Source organism: Macaca thibetana, chromosome 8 (assembly GCF_024542745.1).
Source record: "Macaca thibetana thibetana isolate TM-01 chromosome 8, ASM2454274v1, whole genome shotgun sequence".
Lineage (NCBI taxonomy): Eukaryota > Metazoa > Chordata > Mammalia > Primates > Cercopithecidae > Macaca > Macaca thibetana.
The window spans coordinates 106,635,755-106,658,310 of NC_065585.1; the positions used below are offsets into that span (position 1 = coordinate 106,635,755).

The 22,556-nt window shown below is 40.6% G+C and overlaps 1 long non-coding RNA gene across 1 annotated transcript; it reads left to right on the forward strand.

The window, feature by feature from the left end:
* The first annotated feature begins 711 nt into the window (after positions 1-711).
* LOC126961378 (uncharacterized) lies at positions 712-20,805 on the forward strand. The gene is made up of 3 exons (XR_007728286.1): positions 712-833; positions 19,795-19,877; positions 20,571-20,805. It is a non-coding gene; the product is annotated as an uncharacterized LOC126961378 (long non-coding RNA).
* Positions 20,806-22,556: the final 1,751 nt, after the last annotated feature.

Consider the following 22,556-nt stretch of genomic DNA (forward strand, 5'->3'; position numbering starts at 1 on the left):
GTTAAGGAGGCTGGGGTAAAGCATAATTAGGCTGGGAAGGAGAATGCACCTTTTTTTTTTTTTTTTTTTTTGAGACAGAGTCTTGCTCTGTTGCCCAGGCTGGAGTGCAGTGGCGCAATCTCGGCTCACTGCAAGCTCCGCCTCCCGGGTTCACGCCATTCTCCTGCCTCAGCCTCCCCAGTAGCTGGGACTACAGGCGCCCGCCACAACCCCCTGCTAATTTTTTGTATTTTTAATAGAGACGGGGTTTCACCGTGTTAGCCAGTAGGGTCTCGATTTCCTGACCTCGTGATCCGCCCGCCTCGGCCTCCCAAAGTGCTGAAGGGCATTCTTCATCGGCCAGATGAAACGCCGTGACCCAAAAGAAGGCTGGGCGTGTATAAACGTGTTGCAGGACTTTTCCTTGGTTCGGCTAAAGACGGGGTCCTCGTCCGTCCCATGGCCATGAAAATTTAGGCTCGCAGGTGGTTTGAATGGTGAGTAGGAGAGAGTTGTAGTGGGTGAAGAGGAAGAAAAGGGGGAAACGAACTCTCGCAAGGCGAGTCCCTGCTAGGGCGCTTCCCGCCTGCAGCTTGAATCCCAGGTTCCACACAGGAAGAGGAGGGGCCAGGCTCCTCCCTGCTCCAAAGGGCACGAACTTCTGTGTCTCCACCCCAGTGCGCGTTATTCCTAGTGCGCAGGTTGGTTGGAGGTTTTCCGGGATCGCTTCCAACCTGGCTGTCTAAAAGGGAACCAGATTATGCAAGGCTTTGTGTTCCAGCTTAGGCTAAAAACCAAGAACAACTTTATCCTAAGGTCAAGAGGAAATATTTGATAGGTTCTAAAGAAGGGAGGTAAGTGATTGCATTTCCATTGTGAAAGCGTCACACTGGTTTCCATGCAGAGACAGCTGGTCCCGACCCTGACAGAACGCTAGTCCTGGTGGGATGGGGCTGGTGGGAAGAGACACAAGTGCGCAGATGTGAGTGATGTCTGGGGAAAAGTCAGCATTTGGGGCGTGAGGGCCAGGAAGCATCAAAGCTGATCCTGGGTCTCTGAGTGATACCTCTGGGTGGTTCCGGGGGCTTTTCACTGCTATGCCTTTAATAGTAAATCTAAGAAATGAAGACTGTGCTACGGAATCTATTTTTTTTTCTTTTTTTTAATTTCAGATGAATTTTTTAACATGTCAGTGATTTGATGAGAAAAATTGCTTCATTTTGTACACATTTCTGCAATTTGCCTCTGGGCACTCAAATATTCTGGAAAATTATACTTTGTAATGGGATTGAATAAATGTTTAATTTTTAAAAATTTACTCTCTTCAAGAAACATGCCATATGTGGGAAAGGAAAGTAAGAATTACATTTTTTAAGTGTAGATAACAGCACTCATGAATATGTGTGTGTGTGTGTGTGTGTGTGTGTTTGCAATGCGTCCGGAAGTAATAAATTATATTGTAATGTTGCCTTTTAAGTGCCTATCCATTGCACTTAATGCTATACCCCCACATTTCTCTATTTCTACAAGCAGAGTTTTTCTTTTTATATCCTCAGAGCACATTCATACCATTGGGAAATTGCAATGTTGAGAAATGCTAAGCCTCAATCTTCAATTCGTGTGGCCAGTCAATGGCAGAAGCAGGTCTGAAGTTGGGGATGGAAATGGCTGTAATGCCACAGAGCACTAGAGTCATGGCGAAAGCCCATCACAACCAGCTACTTCTGGGGAACTCTCTCCTTGCTGAGTTTTTATATATATCACTAAGGAAATTGACTTAAAGATTAGAGCTTCAGTTTCTCAAGATGTGTATGTGGAGTTGTTTAAGTCACCACGTCTTTACCTTAAACCTCCTTAAGGATTCATTTTTGGTTTGACCCCTCTTTTTACATTTCACCAATAGGGTACATAACATATTAATTACTTTTAGAGAAGTTCCCTCAAAGGGAACATTTTTTTTTTCTCTACAGAATCTTGCTCTGTCACCCAGGCTAGAGTGCAGTGGTGCGATCTCAGTTCACTGTAACCTCCGCCTCCCAGGTTCAAGTGATTGTCCTGCTTCAGCCTCCTGAGTAGCTGGGATTATAGGCACACAACACCACGCCCAGCTAATGAGGGAACATAATTCAATCCGTATTTTATTTAGCCCCATGACCTATTGAGACTTACCCTTTGAAAAAGGCACTGTATTTTCTCTGCAGTCTGTTGTTCCCTGTGTATTCTAAATGGACAAACCGCAGCAAGACGTTCCACTGTGATGTGAATATTAACCCAATAACAGGATGTCTGTGATGCTCTGTTGTGCATATGGATCTGCTTTTAGAAACTAACAACTCTTGAAAGAATATTACAAACAATATAATGCATTTAACATCCATATGGAAACCCTGAGTTTTATTTGTATTTTTTGTTGAATTTGTTAATACACTTCTGAAATATAAGACTCAGAACAAGTTTCTTATGCTCCCTGAAGCATAGTTTTCTCATCAGTGTAAAGGAGAGTCTGAACTGATCTCTGAGATCTCTTCTGGCATTGACATACTACCAATCTTTTATTCTGTAATCTTAGATTATTTCTGTAATAGACTAAACACCTTACCATATTTCTAGAATCTGACCTCATTCTCCAAATGGACTCTTTTAAAAAATGAACACAGAGGAAGAAGCATCATTTCTGAATGGCTTTTTATTGAAGGCATCCTCTTTAATAACATAACTTGAAATCCAATTTGGTTTCTTTTTAGATCTCACAGAATTACTTTTCTTCATAAAGAGAATGTGGTTACCTTGGCCACTGTCTCTGATTTCATCTCTAATGCTACGGCCTTGTTCCCTATGTGGTCTGATTTAAAATATCCTGACTAACTTGACAGAAAGATCATCTCTTAAAAGATCATCTCTTACCATTGCTCTCCCTAGTCTCTCAATTCCTTTTTTCTCACCAATTTGCTTTCTGCAGTACTGCAGATCTGTGCCTCATTTTGGGTGTTTGCAAAGTGCATTTGAATGTTCATGCCTATATCAAATACTTGGGGGTATTCCTTGGGTCTATTGCTAAATATAAAGTAAAACATTGCTCAGTTTCTTTAATTTTTGGATTTGCGATTCCTATTTTTTTGTATTAAATACTTGAAGAGTGGTGTTCATAAATTGTGGTACAAATTCAACAACAAAAGCTAAAACATGAGTCTTCTCCATTCAGCCAGTAGATGGAAGTATTTCATAGGGAATTAGCAAGCAGCAAGCTTTTGTTGTTTTGGGACTTTTTTTGGGTTTTTTTTTTTTTTTTTTTTTTTTGGTGGAGGGGGTGTTGTTTACTTTTTGTTTATTTATTTTTAAAAAAAGTTAGAGGAACCTGTCTGGAATAAAAGTGGAAAGGGGAAATGAAAAAGAAAAAAGAAAAGACTAAGAGAGGGGCACCCAATCCCATAACATGCAGGGCTTCCAAACTGATTCAACCTCAGCAAAAACCTGTTTTCTGTTCAGGCTCTGTCTATTGTCTTCTGTGATTTTGTTCCTTTTGAGAGAATAGGAGGATAAATTAAACTGTTGATAACTCTGGAGTTTTTTTTTTTTATTTTTAATGTAATCTCTATAGATCCTTGAGAGTCCTAAAAATCTTTTCATGAGAATGAATAATGCAATCAGTCTCTTCAGCAATCAGGCCAGCTGAGCATCAAGCTGGTGATTTTATTGGAATGCTTAATGTCCACCACAAAGCAGAGTGAAGGAGACAGCAGTGGAGGCTCACTGTTGGCAGTTCTGACTAGCAACTCTGGCCAAACTTCTGATGCCAGCCCTTTGCCCATCCTCTCCACCACTCCTGTTTGGAATTAGTGGTCTGTCATTAAAAGACTAAAGCAAATCACCAGGCATTGGCCCAGTGGCTGGTTGCATTATTTCCGTGGGTGCTGTGTGAACGTGTTTCCGAAATCCTAATTACCATGAACTGTGTATTTGTTTGAGTCCCAACATGAGGCTTGGGTTAAAAAACAGTTGTCACCCCACAACAGCATAGGAGATGAAAGCCATCTTTTCTGTATCAGATCTTATTGAATTGGCACGTTCATGCAAAAATACTCCTTTCCACAGCCTTCTGTCTCCTTGTGAGCTCTGGCAGGAGTTGAAAGGAGTGGCCATTAGATCCATCTTTGGTTTGAGGATAGCCCAGTAGTTTTTCAATTAAGGGAGAAACTAAAACGCCATAGATAAAATAGCTCTCCATAATAAAATTCATTTTAATTCACATATTTACAAGAAAATACAAACAAATGCTATAAGATGCATGCATGAGGCAAATGAAATACCCTGAAACTGATTAACATATTCTTATGCAGAGCTTATTCACCCAGCTTTGTTCTTTCTACCATCAAAGGGTAATGTTGCCCTCCTTATTGGTATTTCTGACTTTCTTCATCAGTATTGTGATTTTAATTGCATTTGTCTAAAAACTGCCTTTCTATGCAATGCCCTTGATGTGGAGCTGTTTGCATTAATACATTTATTTTCTTTTTTCAGCATGTCCTTGAAGTATGGGTCTTTGGAATATAAAATGCAAAAACTATATAGATAAATATTGGGGTACAAGAATTATTGAGCATTAAATCTGTTTAGCACTTATTCCTGTTCATTCTTTTTAGAAAGGAGGAAACTGATACCCAGGCAGAAGAATTTGTTCTTCAAACTATGAATGCAGAGCTACCCCAATTCATCCACACGCATAGTATTTCGCAGAAAAAAAGAAAACCCTATGATGTCAAGCTGTCATAAGGACTAATGATAAGCTTATTTGGCAAAACCTTTGATTTGGCAAATCCTCTGAGTTTTAAAATATCTTCTAATCTTATTTCTAACAAGCATTGAACTGATGGGAGAAAAGGGAGTACTACAGATGAGATAAAGATCAAATCCTTTGTGGCCAAGAGAGATAGTGAAAGGAGAGAGCATAGCAATTTGGTGGCAAGATTTTATTTGCTTGTCAAGGTAGCAACTCTCTATGGAATGGCCATCTCTGAGCAAGTGACCTCTTCCTCTCCGCATGTATGCTGTGTCCCGAGCGCCCTGTGTCCAGTCCCTGACGAGCCAGTGTCATTGCAGTTTCTTCAAAGCAAAGGTCACTGTTGGGAAATTTTGCCACCAGAGGGCAACACTGTCTAACTTTTGCTCTTAGGGACCTGCCAACACCCCCACCAACTTCCACAACTTCCACCCCCTTTTTAAGGAAAAGTGTGTGTGTGTGTTTTCCCCAGGAGTATGCCAAATAAACCCTTCAGAAATCACATCTTTGCAGTCCCTGATCAGAATGGGGAGAAAGAAATGCAGTCCTGATTAACAATGAGATACAGGAGAGCCCTTGGCAACTTTCCTGGCAATTACCTTGGTGCTCACCTCGATGAAACTGGAAGGACAAGTGTTTAGGGCTATAGATGTGAATCTCGCTAGTATAACTAGGCAGGGTGGTTGCATGTAACACAGGTAACTCTGTTCATTTTTTAAAAGAGTCCATTTGGAGAATGAGGTCAGGTTCTAGAAATATATGGTAAGGTGTTTACAGTCAATTACAGAAATAATCTAAGATTACAGAATAAAAGATTGGTAGTATGTCAATGCCAGAAGGGATCTCAGAGATCAGTTCAGACTCTTCTTTACACTGATGAGAAAACTATGCTTCAGGGAACATAAGAAACTTGTTCTGAGTCTTATATTTAAGAAGTATATTAACATCTGAAAATCCAGAGAGGATTTAGGTTTGCAAAGTTCATTCTTGTCCTGGATCACCATCCTTGGATTAGTTAACTTAGTGAAAGAACTAAAAAGTAAACTCGTTTATTGCATCTCCACTCAAAACGTCTTCCTGAGCATGGACTTTTCTTGCAGCAAAGACCACGTTACAAGATGATCTCAGCCATAGATTATCAAGGTCTAACACAGAAATCAAGATGTAAGTGGGAGAGTCTTAACCATTTTCCCCATTTAATGTGCCCATACAAAATAAAAACGCAGAAAGGTAGAAGGTAATTAACTAATTTTCCCCAGAAAGATTGTGGTGATGTTAGAAGGATCATCCAGGACTTTCTTTCTTGGCTTTGTGAGTTATCCCTAACCCCTTCTGCAGCTAGAAAATAAGATTCTGGGAGCTCTTTTGGTTTCTGGAGTCTTCTTCTCAACCTGTCTGTCACACACTGGCTGTCATTTTCCCTCCCTGACCCATCTCATATCCTTCTCACTGCTGGGTAAGTTAACACTTGGCAGTGGATATACTCAGAGTCTAGTACCTGGCCTGACCACACAACACCCAGATAACCACACTGTTATCCTTCCCACCCAAGCTCAGCCTAAGGACAGTGGCTCCCAGGGAGGCAGATCAGCCGGCTCTGCTTCTCTGTTTGCTGAGAGTTTCCAGTTTGAAAAACACACATCCCCATTTAATGGATCATCTAATGGAAATCACCTGCTCCTCGAATAATCGTTGAACAAATTGATAGCACACAGTAGTGAGGCTTCTGGGCTTCAATACTACCTGACTGATTCCAGTAGATGGAATGAAAACAACCCAAACAAACCCCTGTTCATTGTTTAGAAGCTCATTATTCACAGGGGAATCATGGCCTCTACAAATTAGAGCTCCTCTACCGGAAAGGCAAGAGGGTCCGTGGCCAGGGGAAAAGTGCCCTGAATCCCCTAGGGAGGGCTTTGAGTGCTGGCTTGGCTACTTATCAGATCCGGGGAAAAAAAGAAAAAAAAAAACCCTGCGGAATCCATGGAGATAAAATACCTACCCTACCCTGAAGCCTCGTAGACAGTATGAGGTCAAGTTAGGCATCATGAGGAAAGCTCTTTCGTGTGACAACACTCAGGCACTCAATAATAATACAGTAGTCCCATTATCCACAGCTTCACTTTCCATGGTTTTAGCCACCCATGGTCAGCTGTAATCTGAAAATATTAAACATGAAATTTCAGAAATAAAAGATGTCTATGTTTTAAATTGTACACCATTCTGAGTAGTGTGATAAAATTTTACATTATCCTGCTCCACCTCCACGAAGGACATGAATCCTTTCAACCAGGGGACCCACACTGTCTCTACTCCCGGCCCACTAGTCACTTAGGAGCCCTCCTGGTTATTAAACCGACTGTCGTGGAATTGTAGTGCTTGAGTTCAAGTCACCCTTATGATACAGAAGCTAAAAAGAAATTATTTAGGCAGATAGTGAGGGTAAGAGAGTCCTCAGTGGAATTTCCCTTTTAATAAAAAGCAGTCCCCAAATTATTTCTTTTCTCACAAACAGCAGCCTGAAAAATGGAGCTACAGACATAGGCAAGCTGGAAGATTGCACAGGTGACTGCCAGCAGCTGTGCAAATAGAAAAGGGCTACCTGAAAGCCAGTTATGTTCAACATAGAGGCTCCATTTTCCCTTTTCTTTGTTGCCACGTGTACAATAAAGAAGCAGGCAACATGGCACCCGCCAGGTAGCGAACCCATCTGCATAATAACAGATTAGACTGGGGCAGCCAGTCTCTTTGCACACTATGTAAATGGCATATCTGGTCCAAACAATTCTTTGTCCCCTATGTAAATCAGATACCACCTCCTCAAGGTAGTCTATAAAACTCTGTGCATTTCACCAAGGAACTGGCAGCTCATTTTCTTTGGGACCCCTCTCTGCAGTTAAAGAGCTTTTCTCTTTCTTTTGCCTATTGAACTTCTGCTCTGAACCTCACCCTGGTGTATCCAAATCCTAGTTTTCCATGACTGTGGGACAAGCAACCGCAGGTATTACCCCAGACAAATGACACGGCTTCACTTATTCATAATGGCCCCCAAATGCAACCTTAGTGATGCTGGCAATTCAGATCTGCCAAAGAGAAGCCATCAAGTGCTTTTTTTAAGTGAAAAAGTGAAAATTCTCCATGAGGAAAGAAAAGAAATTGTATGCTGAGGTTGCTAGGAGATATAGTAAGAGCAAATCTTATATCGGTGAAATTGTGAACAAGATATTGCTATAATTGTTCTATTTTGTTATTAGTTATTGTCGTTAATATCTGATAAATTAAACTTTATTGTAGCTCTGCATGTGTAGGAAAAATCGTTGTACTGTATGCACGTATTGGGTTTCAGGCATCCACTGAGAGTCTTGGAACATATGCCCTGTGGGTAAAGGGGGACTACTATAATAATAGCTGTTATTTATTGAGCACAGAGTTCTATATTAAACAGTTTTTGCAGACTGCCTCACTAAATCATCTCAACAGTAAGTGCATAGTAGTGTGAAAGGAAAACAAATCTTGGGACCCCAAAATCACTAAGTTAAAGGGAAAAATCAAGCTGGGCACTGTTGGGGCAAACCGGCCTCCCATTCTATTCAAAGTCATCCCTCTGTTCACTGAGATAAATGCATATCTGATTACTTCCTTTGGAAAGGCTAATCAGAAATCAAAAGAATGCAGCCTTTTGTGTCTTATTTACCTGTTACCTGGAAGCTCCCTCTCTGCATCCAGTTGTCCTGCTTTTCTGGACCAAACTAATGTACATCCTCATATATCGATTGAGGTCTCCTGTCTCCCTAAAATGTATAAAACCAAGATATACCCTGGCCACCTTGGGCACATGTCCTCAGGACCTTCTGAGGCTGTGTCACAGACGCGCGTCCTTAATTTTGGCAAAATAAACTTCCTAAATTGACCGGAGACCTGAGTTAGATATTTGGGGTTCACCGTAGACATACATTGATCCACTTTAGAGATTAAAAATTTCAGGGGCAGAGACACTCATTGATTTGCCCATGGTCTCTGAGCCAGTAAGTGGTGGTTTTGACTCACAGCTCAGTCAAGCAGGCTTCAAAATCGTTGCTCTCACTATTAAGCTTTACAGACAGATCTGTTGCAAGCTGCTGTCTGTATCTGGGACAGTGAAACCTTCAGCATCTGAGGCTGCTTCTCTGTAAAGAGGTTAAACCTCCTTCCTCTTTCTGACCACATGGGTCGTTACAAAGGGGCACTCCATGTTAATGAAGGATCTTTAATGGCTTTAGGTAACTCCTGATTGCCTCTACTACTCTGATTTGGAAATCATGCTCTATCTAAGGAGACCTCTTCAGTCTAACGAGAAAGAAAAGGGGGTGGAAGTGGGAGAAAAGGGAAAAATACAGGAAAGGCTAAAGCCAGTCACCACACCTAATTAGCTGCATTTGCAGCCTGCACAGACAAGAGCTCTCCTGAGGAGCAGCCAGATGAGGAGGGTGTGTTTCTTTGCAGGAAATGTTGTCCCCTAGGAGACAGGAAGAAGTGGCCTCTAGCAGGTGGAACCAAGGTCATCTAGAAGTATTTCAGTTTGAGGTCTGAACTATGGAGACTGGGAATAGCTCCAGAGTTCTGAAATGCATCAGGAAGAGGGTATAACCTATGATACATCATTCGCCATTCCTTGCTTGGTGTACATGTCTGGGATTAGTTTGTCCCTTCTCTTAATATTTTAAAAGTACTATCTCCTTGGTTTGGGTAGGGTAGGAAGCCGAGAGTTTCAGATCTTCTTTTGCAGCCTCCACAACATCTTGCAAAATCTGTTCATATTTTAAACAATGAGCTTGCTGGAAGAGAGAGCTATGCGATGAGAGTGAACACACACGTGTAATGAAAAACTATGAAAAATAAATTTAGTACTTTATTATAACCTCAAGAGTGCAACCCGCAGGAGGGATGTGAGATCTGGTACTGTTTTTAAGGAAGAGACGGTAATAATGACCAGGTAGAATTTAGAGGATAAAGGAGACAGAGTCATTCCAGATGAGAAAATGTCAGGAACTGTAAGAATGAACGTATGTGAAAAGGGAAGGAGGAAGAAATAACATTTTTGGGATCTAGCCATTTTACACTTCCTTTACAATAACAGTCCTAGATAATGAGTGTTATGATACCCAATTAACTCTAGGATCTGAGTTGATGTGCCTAAGATCACAGACTTAATTAGGAATAGAAGGCCCAATCTTGTGATCCCAAAGCATGGATTTTTTTCCCTTATATGATGTCTCCTCTTAATTTTAGAGTGTGATTTACTAATAAATGTCTTTCAAAAAGAAAAAAAAAATTAAAACCAGAAAAAAAAATCCAGTTACTATTTATATGATATGGTAGGAAAAGGACTTTCTAAGCATAAAAAGAATGAAAAAAGTAACCAAAAATAGATTTCTTAGCTTATATGACAATTGAATTCTTTATAGTTCATAAACATCATAAAATTAAAGCCAAGCAATACATTTTTACAACAAATAATTGGTACAAAATTTGGTACCTCTTATAAATAACTCATAAAATTTGTAAGCAATACTGAACAGTACTGGAAAAATGAAAAGAAACATTAACATTCAGTGATGAAGACTACAGCTAATATTTGATAACGATGTGAATACTTATATAAAAGAAAGTCTTCTTTGTCATGAGCACAAAAATGTTACCTCATATACAGCTGTTAAAAATGTAAATATTGCAGAAGTATCAAAATATTTATTTTGTTAACTGAGTAACTTATTTATTTATTTATTTTTGAGATGGAGTCTCACTCTGTCGCCTAGGCTGGAGTCTGGAGTGCAGTGGTGTAATCTTGGCTCATGGCAGTCTCTGTCTCTCAGGTTCAATTGATTCTCCTGTCTCAGCCTCCAGAGTAGCTGGGATTACAGGCATGCACCACCACACCTGGCTAATTTTTTTTGCATTTTTAGTAGAAACAGGGTTTCACCATGTTGGCCAGGCTGGTCTCAAACTTCTGACTGTAAGTGATCCACCCACCTCGGCCTCTCAAAGTGCTGGGATTACATGGATGAGCCACTGAGCTTGGCCTAGTAACTCATTTTTAAGGTATCTATCCTCAAGAAGTAACTAGAACTTCAAAGTAAACTTCAAAAGAATAATTTTTGTTTTTAATGGAAAAATAATAGCAAGTACCTAATTATTAAATGAAAAGAAAATAAATAAAGACATCCATTGGTGGATTATCTTGCCATTCATAGTATGGAAAATTATGACAAAAGAATATTAAATTTTTTTTAAAGTAGCAACATTAAATGTACAATATTATCTTTATAATATTGAAATTTGTATGCTTAGAAAAAAGACCAGAAGGAAATGTAATATAGGGTCATTTACTATCTTTTAGTGTGAAAATATAGGGATTTAAAAAATATATATATTTTTGGCGAGCCGCAGTGGCTTATGCTAGTAATTCCATTATTTTGGGAAGCTGAAGTGAGAGATTTACTTCAGCCCAAAAGTTTGAGACCAGCCTGGACAACATAATGGGAATCCCTTGTGTACAAAAACTAAAAAAATTAGCTGGACATGGTGGCGTGTGCCTGTGGTCCCAGCTACTCCGGAGATGGAGGTGGGAGGATCACTTGAGCCCAGGAGTTCTTGAGGCTACAGTGAGCTGTGAGCATATTAGTAAGCTCCAGCCTGGGTGAGAGTGAGACCCTGTCTCAAAAAAGAAAAGAAAAAAAAAAAGTGAAAAAAAATTGTTAAAATACACTTTATATTGTCTTTAAAATGAAAATGCACTGTATTATGGTACATACTTTAAGTAAAATAATCAACTAGCTTGCCATTGTTCCTTTATTCATTCATTCATTGAACAAGTCATTACAGAGAAGCTTCTATGTGGTGGCAGGCACTTGCCCACTATGCTGCACAGAGTCCCTGCTCCCAAGGAACTTTCAAGTGTATGATCCAGTGTAAAATTACAAATGAAAATAAGTATTATGAATGAAGAGGATACGTTTCTATAAGAATTCAGAGGCTGGGCACAGTGGCTCACGACTGTAATCCCAGCACTTTGGGAGGCTAAGGCCGGTGGATCACCTGATGTGAGGAGTTTGAGACCAGCCTGGCCATCTAAAAATACAAAAATTAGCGGGGTATGGTGGCACATGCCTGTAATCCCAGCTACTTGGGAGGCTGAGGTAGGAGAATCGCTTGAAACCGGGAGGCAGAGGCTGCAGTGAGCCAAGATTGTGCCACTGCACTCCAGCTTGGGAGACAGAGTGAGACTCCATCACAAAAAAAAAAAAAAAAAAGAATTCAGAGTAAAGTAACCTGCTCCAAACTACTTGACAGGAATAGTTCTCAACTCTGATATTGGAATCACCTGGGACACTTAACAGACGACAATCCCTAGCTTGCTCCCCACCCTTCTCTCCTCTGTCCCAGGTCTTACTCTCCAGGTGACATACCCTTCAACCCGGTGGTTGGAGCACAACTGGGCTGAGGTGAGGAGAAGATGCAGACAATGGAACTGGACATGGCTAGAGTCAGACAAAGTGTGCGAGGCTTCTGGGTCCTGGATTTTTAACCTGTGCATTTATTTTCCTGAAAGCACTGGAAAACTTTGAAGCATTTAAGCCTAGATTTGACAACAGATTTACATTTTCTAAATCTTTCCTCTCTCTGCAATGAGAAGAAGAGATTGCTGGGGAACCAGAATGAAAAAGGGTGGTCAGTGCACTATCATAGGACAGTGTGGAAGTGGATGAGGGTCAAACAGAGGAGGGTGGGTGGAATTGACAGATATTTATGAGTAAAATAGTGATGACTTGTTTATGACTGCATATGGGAATGGTCGTAAGACACACTAGTATTTATCATGTGAAATCTAATTGAGATTTATTTCCTAGATGCAAAGAGTCGCTAACAGCTGGTGAGCTTTATCATAATTATGGGAAAAACACCCTTTATAATGTTCCCTTAACCAAAGTGAATTTGTAACAGAAAGATATTCCAAGATTAAGTATAAATAAAAAATAATTGAATTGTTCAAAGTCCCAAATATGTATGTAATAATGAACAGGGCCTGTCCCTAGGTCACCGGTGAGAAGTCTGGGCTTCCAGCACATTAGGCCACATTCTAGACCCTTCATGGTTGTCAGCATGATGAGGCCAGACTTTGTCTTGACACACTTATCCAATAATTCTGAGATGACTGGTATTTTCTAGGTAAGGAAAGAAGAACATGACTATTAGAATGTCCATCTGTATTTTATTTCATGCAAGGGACAGTGAAATTTGATTCCTCAACCATACATTTACGATGCAGTTTCCCCCTTTCATTTGCTGTATTAACTGATATATTTCTCATTCTACTTTCATTAAAGAAAAGACTGGATAGGTCATGGCAGATTTTAATCTGTTTTAATAGAGCAAAGCATTTGCTTTGGGATAATGTAGGAAATCAAAGACTGGGCTGTATGAGACCATAGGGGTATCCCAAGAGCATGCATTTTAGACTTTTTCTGCTTCCATCCTATCAACAATCTGGGACTGAAGTGTTTGCAGATCTTTTGTCAGACAAACAGGTAAGTACTGAGCAACTGGTAAAGTGTTTATCGCTGGGCTATAGACGAGGTTAGGAACACACAATAGCCACCTCAGCTAATTGGAAGTGGGATAGGTAGGCAAAGGAAAATATAAAAAATAAACTCGAGGTGATAAAATGTCTTACTAGGAATGAAACGCTATAGGAAAACAAAACTTGGCATTTTGGGATAACCTTTAAAATTTCAATTATTTTGGAACATAGTAATTAATAATTTTGCGGGCATCATGAATTTTTGTCGTCGTTGTTGTTTATTATTTTTTGAGACAGAGTGGCTTGATCTCGGCTCACTGCAACCTTCACCTCCTGGGTTCAAGCAGTTCTCCCTGCCTAGCCTCCCGAGTAGCTGGGATTATAGGCACCCAATACCACAACAGCGTTATGAATTCGAATTTAGTATTTTAGAGTGATCTTAATAGGTGGGAACATAATTGGCTTCCCTGTATCTAAATCTAGACGTAACTCTGTTCTCTGCTCAGCACTGTCTCTTGGCTGTAGGTAGTGATTGAATTAAACAAAACAACAACAACAAAAAACCAAACACGAAAACACACATTTATTTCTTTTGAAAAAATGACCTGGAAAAGGAAGTCCATAGCTAAGTTTGGGATAAAAGTTAAGTGGTTCTGAAGGTTATACTTCTTAGACAGAAAAAAAAAAAAAAATAGAGTCAAATGCTGAGTTCAACTCAGCATGCCCTCTACAGAGAAACGAGAGTGAGCAATCTGTGGAACTATTTCTGCCAGAATTTATTTTAATAGCTGTGTAAAGCCTTCAGTATTGAATTTATAGAATCATTAATTGTCTAAGGGGGTCACTTAAAATTTTAAGTTATACTTTATATAGCATTTTATGGAAAAATGATGTGTAATAGGGGTATTTTCAGATTTGCAAATTTGAGAAGGCCTAGGGACATTCCCCTCATGAATGTATATTTCTCCCATCCAAGTACTGCTTGGCTTCTGAGGTCCGATGAGATCGGGTGTGTTCAGTGTGGTATGGCCGTAGACATCAATGTATGTTTCTTAAAGTGTTAATGATCTGATGAAAAGAACAAAAAAGAATTCCCTTTACCTAGTCAGATAAGGATTTGGAGATAAGGCAGCTTTAGTAGCCAGAGTCATAATAGATTGATAAGAGTAATAATAATGGAAAAAAAGGGGGTGGGAGGCAGAGAGAGAGAGAGAGAGAGAGAGAGAGAGAGAAATGTAGTGATATAGGTAGGAGGTTGGAAGCCCTTTTTAAAAAAACGCATAAATGCATATTATGGTTAAGAAAAATTTTTGTGAGCCAGTTTCAGAAACATTCAGTGGAGATTTCAGGGACTTCAGAATTCTAGTCCTGGTTCTGCTCCAAACTAACTCTGTGACTTTGAGGAAGTCGTTTATCCTCTCCGATCTTTAATTTTTTTTCTGAACCTTAATTTCTTCATCCATAAAATGATCACAGTGGCCTGGGTAATGCCTGAGGTACAGTTCAGTGATTTTATGGCTTGTAGGTAATCATACTATATCGTTTTGCATCTTTTTTTTCTTCCATTGAACATTATATATTGAATATTTTCCATGTCAGTAACATTACTTTAAGACATCGTTTGAATGACTGCATAATGCTTATTACATTATCTTAATTATTTAGCCATCTCCTACATATTTAAGCTCTTTCTAATGTTTTTATGATTAAAAATGCTGCATAAGCATCTTTGTAAATATTTGTCTCCATCTCCAGTGAGCTCCTTGGGTTGAGTCCTAAAAATAAAATTACTATTTTAAAGACAATGAGCTCCTTTAAAGTGTTTGATATTTGTTGCCAAATCTCTTCTTAGAAAGCTTGAAATATTTTTATGCCTACTGGAACTCCTAGGTCTTCTCCATTTCACCCATATTATTATATTTAACATTTAAAAAGTATAGGCTGGGTGCAGTGGCTCTCGCCTGTAATCCCAGCACTTTGGGAGGCTGAGGTGGTGGATCACCTGAGTTCAGGAGTTCGAGACCAGCCTGACCAACATGAAGAAACCCTGTCTTTACTAAAAATACAAAATTAGCTGGGCACGGTGGCGCATGCCTGTAATCCCAGCTACTTGGGAGGCTGAGGCAGGTGAATTGCTTGAACCCTGGAGGTGGAGGTTGTGGTGAGCCGAGATTGTGCCATTGCACTGAGGCCTGGGCAACAAAGCAAAACTCTGTCTCAAAACATATATATATGTGTGTGTGTGTGTGTGTGTGTGTGTGTTTATGTATGTATTTGACTTTTTTTTTCCATTGGAAAGCCAGTCCTGTCTTTATTTGAGTTAAGAACATCTTTTCCATTGAGGATAATATTAACCCTTTGGTTCTTTTATTTATAGCTCATAGGTGTCTTGACCTCACCTACCAGTGATTACAAATATTTAGCAATTCCAAATTCCACAAATTAGAGTCTTCACCTCCTAATCAAACTCTACTAGGGTTCCCCTCACCCCATTATTCCCTAGAACTTGGTTAGGGAAAGGGGAGGAACTGGCAGGAAAATCAGGCATCTGTTCTTTTCCGTGATGGCTCCTCTTTCTGTCTCATCATCCTTGGCCATCAGCCTGATGTTGTTCTCCACATTCCTGAACCAACAAGGGGATCTTCTGTGTGACTGACTGGCAGCAGCAGCTCTTCAGAAAGGGCTTTCCGCAGCAGTTCACTGGGTTCTTAGAAACAGAATTCCATCTGCTCCTTCCTGCCTTAGGTTTTTCCTTATCAGATAGCAGAGGACTCCAAGAATAGAGGGGCTGCAACAGGCATGACCAGGCCAGCTTCACACACTCCTTTTCACTGATCTTTAGGCTCTGACACTTTTGAAACTGTGCCCCAAAGAGGTCAAGAAATGAGTGGCCAATTCTTGAGGTCAAGAAACGAGTGGCCAATTATTGAGTTTACATGATGACATTATAAAAAATAAAATCAGCTTGCTGAAATGCTAAAACTCCCTCTGCTTATAAAATAACAAAACTGGCTGAAATTGGTTGGAACCAATATGGCCAACTGAAGTTTGCACAGAACAATCTGGTTCAAATGTTGGTTGCATGCTTCATACTAACTCCCTGTGAATTTATGCATACAACCCAGGAGTAGGCATGAAGAGACAACTACACAGGTCCGAGGATTTTCCAGACCTCCCTTGCCTTCCACCAGTCACCTACTAATCCCCAGATCCACCCCCTAAACCTTTTCTAATAAAAATACCAGGCCAGCCCTGGGAGAGAGTTGGAGCTTGACTCCACTCACCTTGTTGGTTGCTCTAAAATAAAAAGCTTTTTTTTTTTTTGCTCAGAAATCCAAGGCCATGATGTTGGCTTCTAATGCATCAAGCAGCAAGCCCTTTCTTCCAGACACACTCCTCCATTTCCTGCTTTCTGTCCAGTCCATCTGTCAGATCTGTGGACACATTTAAATCCTGATTATGCTGAGGGTTGCTGTTCTCTCTTTCTTACTGGCTCCCAGATATTTCCAAGTGATTGGCTGTGTGCAGCCTCCCTTCCCTGTCCCTGAGCATTCTGTGGTGGTGGGGCCTTTGGGAGTTTGATGGCAGGTTGAGGCTGGTCCTGAGGATGGTATGACCTGATTCCTTAAGAGGACTCATAGCCTCTGTCAAACCCCAACACAAATACTGCTACATATTGTTTAACTATTCCCAAGTTTGGTTCTGGTGTTTTGCAACATGCTAAAGTTCTTTCTGTGTTTTGTTTTGTTTGTTTATTTATTTATTTATTTATTTTTTTTTAGGTAGTCTTACTCTGTCTTCCAGGCTGGAATGCAGTGGCACAATCTTGGCTCACTGCAACCTTCACCTCCCAGGTTCAGGTGATTCTCCTGCCTCAGCCTCCCGAGTAGCTGGGATTACAGACGTGCACCACCACCCCTGGCTAATTTTTGTATTTTTAGTAGAGACAGGGTTTCACCTTGTTGGCCAGGCTGGTCTTGAACTCCTGACTTCAGATGATCTGCCGTCTTGGCTTCCCAAAGTGTTTGTATTTTTATATAATCAAATTTAAGTTTTTTTTTTTTCACTCATGATTTACTCCATTGTCATTGTACATTGAAAGTACCCTAATAAGTTGAACTCTAACATCCATATAAAAGAGACTTCCTCTGAAAAGCTTAAAAGGGGAAAAGATCAAGCCTGTAATCCCAGCACTTTGGGAGGTCGAGGCGGGCGGATCTCGAGGTCAGGAGATCAGGACCATCCTTGCTAACACGGTGAAACCCTGTCTCTACTAAAAGTAAAAAAAAAAAAAAAAAAAAAAAAAAAAAAAAAAAAGAATTAGCTGGGTGTGGTGGCGGGCACCTGTAGTGAGGCAGGAGAATGACGTGAACCCAGGAGCTGGAGATTGCAGTGAGCTGAGATCGTGCCACTGCACTCCAGCTTAGGCGACAGAGCCACACTCTGTCAAAAAAAAAAAAAAGGGGGCGGGGAGAAACTTGTCCTATTAGTATTACCAAGTTTATCAAGTCACAGTAATTAAAACAGTTTGGCTTTGCCAGAAAAATCAGACAAATGCATTCAAATGAGAGAGTAGAAAATCATGAAACAGACCCAATATTGCTATGTAATATATCACAAAACATTGCATGTTAGCAGGAGCAAAGCTTACTATTCTATCAATAGCAGTAGGAAAATTGTCTCTTTGGATAAAACATGAAAGTAGAACTTCATGTAACTATGACTTAATTTCAGGTAGGTAATTTTTCTTAAAAGTGTCAGACACTATTCTAGGTACTGAGGTTATATCTGTGAAATAGAAAGATGAGGACCTTGCTTATTCTAATGAGGATAAACATACACTAAACAAATGAATAAAGTAATTTAAAAAACTTCAGAATATACATGCTCTGAAGGAAATGAGCAGGTTGATGGGCTAGAGAAGAAATGAGGTGGAGGTAAAGTGACTTCAGATGGGGTGGCATGGAAGTCTCCTTTAAGAAGTTGGAATCTGAGCAGAGACCACAAGAATTGTGTATTAGTCTGTTCTCATGGTGCTAATGAAGACATACCCGAGACTGGGTAATTTAGAAGAAAAAGAGATTTAATGGACTCACAGTTACACATGGCTGGGGAGGTCTCAGAAGGCAAAGGAGGAGCAAAGTCACATCTTACATGGCAGCAGGCAGAAGAATAAGAGCCAAGCAAAAAGGGAAACCTGTTATAAAACGATCAGATCTCGTGAGACTTATTCACTACCACAAGGCTTATTCACTACCATAGGGGAGAAACTGCCCCCAAGATTGAATGATCTCCTGCTAGGTCCCTCCTACAATCTGTGGGGATTATGGGAGCTGCAAATCAAGATGAGAGTTGGGTGGAATACAGCCAAACCATATTGAATTGAAACTGTGCCCAAAATAGTTAAAGAAACTAATGACTAAGATATTCATGAGTTTGTAGGATGGCAGATTAAACAACAACAAAAGACTTGCTGAAATGCTGAAGCTCCCCCCACTCATGAGATTTCAAAGACTGCCAAACATTGATTACAATTGATTGGAACAAATATGACCAACTGGAGTCTATGCAGAATGGGCTTGCTGATGTCACAGCCCAAATTTCGATCACATGTTTCATACTAATAATGCCCATCAAATGTGCACACGTGACTGACTCATGAGAAGGCAGTGAAGAGATACTTGTGCATGCCTGAGAACTTTTTAGTCCTCCTCTTTCCTCCCACCAATCACCCACTAATCTCAGAATTCACCCCCTAAACCTTTTCTAATAAAATGACTGCCTTAGAGCCAGTACAGGGAGACAGATTTGAGCTAGACTCTAGTCTCCTTGTTGTTGACTTGCAATAAAAAATGCTTTTCTTTTCTCAAAAACCCAGGGATATAATATTGGCTTCCTGTGCATCTAGGAGTAAGCCATTTTACTTGGTAACCTCTTCAGTTAAGAGATGAGAATGAGATGTCTACAGATGATAGCAAGGAGGGAGCAGCATCTCTGGTATATTCTGGTGGCTTCAGTATCGGAGGAGCTGGGATATTGCAGGAGGAAGGAGAAAGGGTATGGAAGAGGCAAGAGGGAGCACAGAGAACACTTATGCTGCCTCATGGCCCTGCGGTGTGGGGAAATGAGAGAGGGAGATAAAAGGCCTCCAACTGGGGGAGTTTTGGAGAAATGGGAAAACCAGCTTTCAGTAAAGGCACAATCAGCAACTGTTGAAGATGGACTTGCTGTTTCCAGGTGAGGCCATCTAATGTGCATAGTGTAGACTTTGCATGGGCAGGAAGGGGAAGGCAATGGACCAGACTATGAGGGGTTCCAAGCAGGAAGGGGACAAGAGTGCAGGTGGTACCTAAGGCCAGCAGGGATGCAAGACATTGTGGGGTTACCTCTGATGGCTTCTAGAGGAAGGGGAACAATTAGTTCAAAGTACAGTTGCAAGAAGTTAAATGATATGGAGTGATTGCTTCCTCTGCAATTTCAGATGATGTCTGTGTAATAACCTTGACTGAGAATAAGACTGAGGGAGGCGAAAGTAGGATGGAAGATTCTTACTGGGAGTGAGAGGTAAGGTGTTTGTCTTTGGGTGGCTACTTTCTCAATTGTTTTCTCTAATAATGGTCAGTCGAGAATGAGGAATTATTTCATAAGACAGTTACAGACATTGATACCACAAGCCCTAGAGGGGACTGTCTCAAAAAAGAAAAGGAAGCTTTTTATGCCAAGATGTCATTGTTATTAGAAAGTCGTGAAGGATATATTTGTAAGCCAGTCTATGGGCTATGATCATTTGGCAAAAATTTTTAAGCCCTAAGAAATGTCATCCAATATTTGTCAACAGTGCTAAAAATGATGTGGATCGGTATCAGTTAGAATTTTACTTGCAAGAAATAAAAGTTGACTCTGACAAGCAGGAGAGGGATTTATAGAGGAATATTGAGTAGCTCACAGTAGCTTGAGTAGCTGGAAGTGCTGTAGAACCAAGCTTGAAAGCCATCTAGGCATAGCAAGACTCAAAATTGTGCCGTAAATCTGGTCTGATGAGATGCCAACATCATTTCCAATTTTAATTGGCAGAATGTATCCCAAAAGATATCCACACCGTAATTCCAGAGCCTGTGACATTGTTATTTTACATGACAAGAGGGACTTTGCAAATGTAATTAAGTTTATGAACCTTAAAATAGGGAAACTATCCCATATTACCCAGGTGGGGCCAATGTTATAATATGAACCTTAAAACAGAACTTTTTCTGAAAGGAGAAAGAAGAGATCTGATGGAGAAGTTGGAGAGATTTGAAGAATGAGATTTGCACCACTGCTGGTGTGAAAATGGAGGCGGCAACATGATGAGGGTTGACTGGAGCCTAATGAGATAAGAACCATTCCCAGCAGACAGTCAGCAAAAATGGGAGACTCAGCCCACATCCACAAAAAAAACGAATTCTGCCAACAACTTGAATGAGCTTGGAAGCAGGTCTCCAAGCCCACCCAAGACAAGGCAAGTCTCATTTACTGTTTAGTAAAAATACAACAAGCCACTTTTTAGATTCAAACAGCTGATTTACTTACATAGACAGCAAGAGGGAGATTAACCAAGGGCTGCAGTTCCCAATGGTCCTCATCCCTCACACCAGAAAGAATTATACAGAAACAAAAGGGGGCTATAATATGGATTGTGGGCTATGGTGTTCCTGGGGAGCTAACTCTATAGCTAAGCAGTCTTATATCCTACAGCTCCATTTTCAGGGGAGCAGAGAAGACATTCCCATGCCTCATCACAACCTGGGAAGCTGCAGTAAACCATATCATCTCATGAAAGCCTCTTGGGAGAGGTAGGTTCAGTGGGAGATGGCCTCACAGAAGCTCCTCATCATGCTCCTAGCCTCTCCTGTTCTGGAAGGATCACAAAGCATTCTTCTAAGGCTCAGGTAAGCTGTGGTTCAAGCCTTTGCATGCATGAGCTACATAAATACATGAAAAGTCACCAGGAAACCATGAAAGAGCTACTCTTCTGCACAGATTCTCCCCAGAGCCTGTAGATATTAGCTCAGACTGGCCACTACCTTGATATCTTCCTTATAAAACCTGGAATGGAGAAGTCAGTCATACCCACCTGGACTTCTGCCATACAGAATGGTGAGAAAATCAGTGTGTGTTGTTTTTCGGACTAAGATGGTGATAATTTTTTATATAGCAATAGAAAATTAGTATGATCCCTGAGCACCATAGTGGGCATGGGGCTCATTGTGACACTCATCACTGGATGCTATTGCTGGCATTTCATGGCTTGGTTACCTGGGAAGCTAGATGCACCTGTCATCTGCTTGCAGAGAAGTTTCCTCCTATCTTAATTCTTTGTTTCATCAGTTTCTCACTCAAATTCCAGAATGAGTGCTTGTTATTAGCTATGCTTAGACCATGTGCCATGCACTAACTACAAAAGAGGCTTGAAACGTGGCTACCTGTAATAATCAGCTTCTATAGTTGGGGCGGGGTGGGGTATGCTGTGCTTCTCATCAATAATTCCCCAAACATTGAAAGGAGATTCAAATAATGGTATTTTCACACTGCTGATAAAGACATGCCTGAGACTGGGTGATTTATAAAGACAAAGGTTTAATGGTCTCACAGTTCCATGTGGCTGGAGAGGCCTCACGATCATGGTGGAGGAAAGGCACGTCTTAACATGGCAGCAGAATGAGAGAGCCAAGCGAAAAGGGAAACCGCTTATAAAATCATCAATCTCGTGGGACTTATTTACTACCACAAGAATAGTATGGGGAAAACTGCCTCCATGATTCAGTTGTCTCCGACCCGGTCCTTCCCACAACCCATGGGAATTATGGGAGCTACAGTTCAAGATGAGATTTGGGTGGGGACACAGCCAAACCATATTCAGTGATCAAGCAACAAGTGTTACTACTGCCACATACCACTCTTTTCATTGTCCAATACAAGATAAAACCTTAGGCTCCCATGGTTTTAAGATTTTAATATTTCAGGAGAATACTGGTGCTTCCAGCAGGAGAATAAACAATGCTTCCATTGTATATGAAGCTGAGACATCCACTTGATAAATGTGGGCTTCTCCAGCCACTAAGTCAACAGGAGGAAAGGAGGTTTATAATATTGGGATATTGGCCAATAAAAGTGATCTTGCTTATCAAGGAGGTATATATTTGCTGATGCACAAGGTGAAATTTTGTGAGAAGACCATTATGTGCATAAAAATAAGAGGGACTC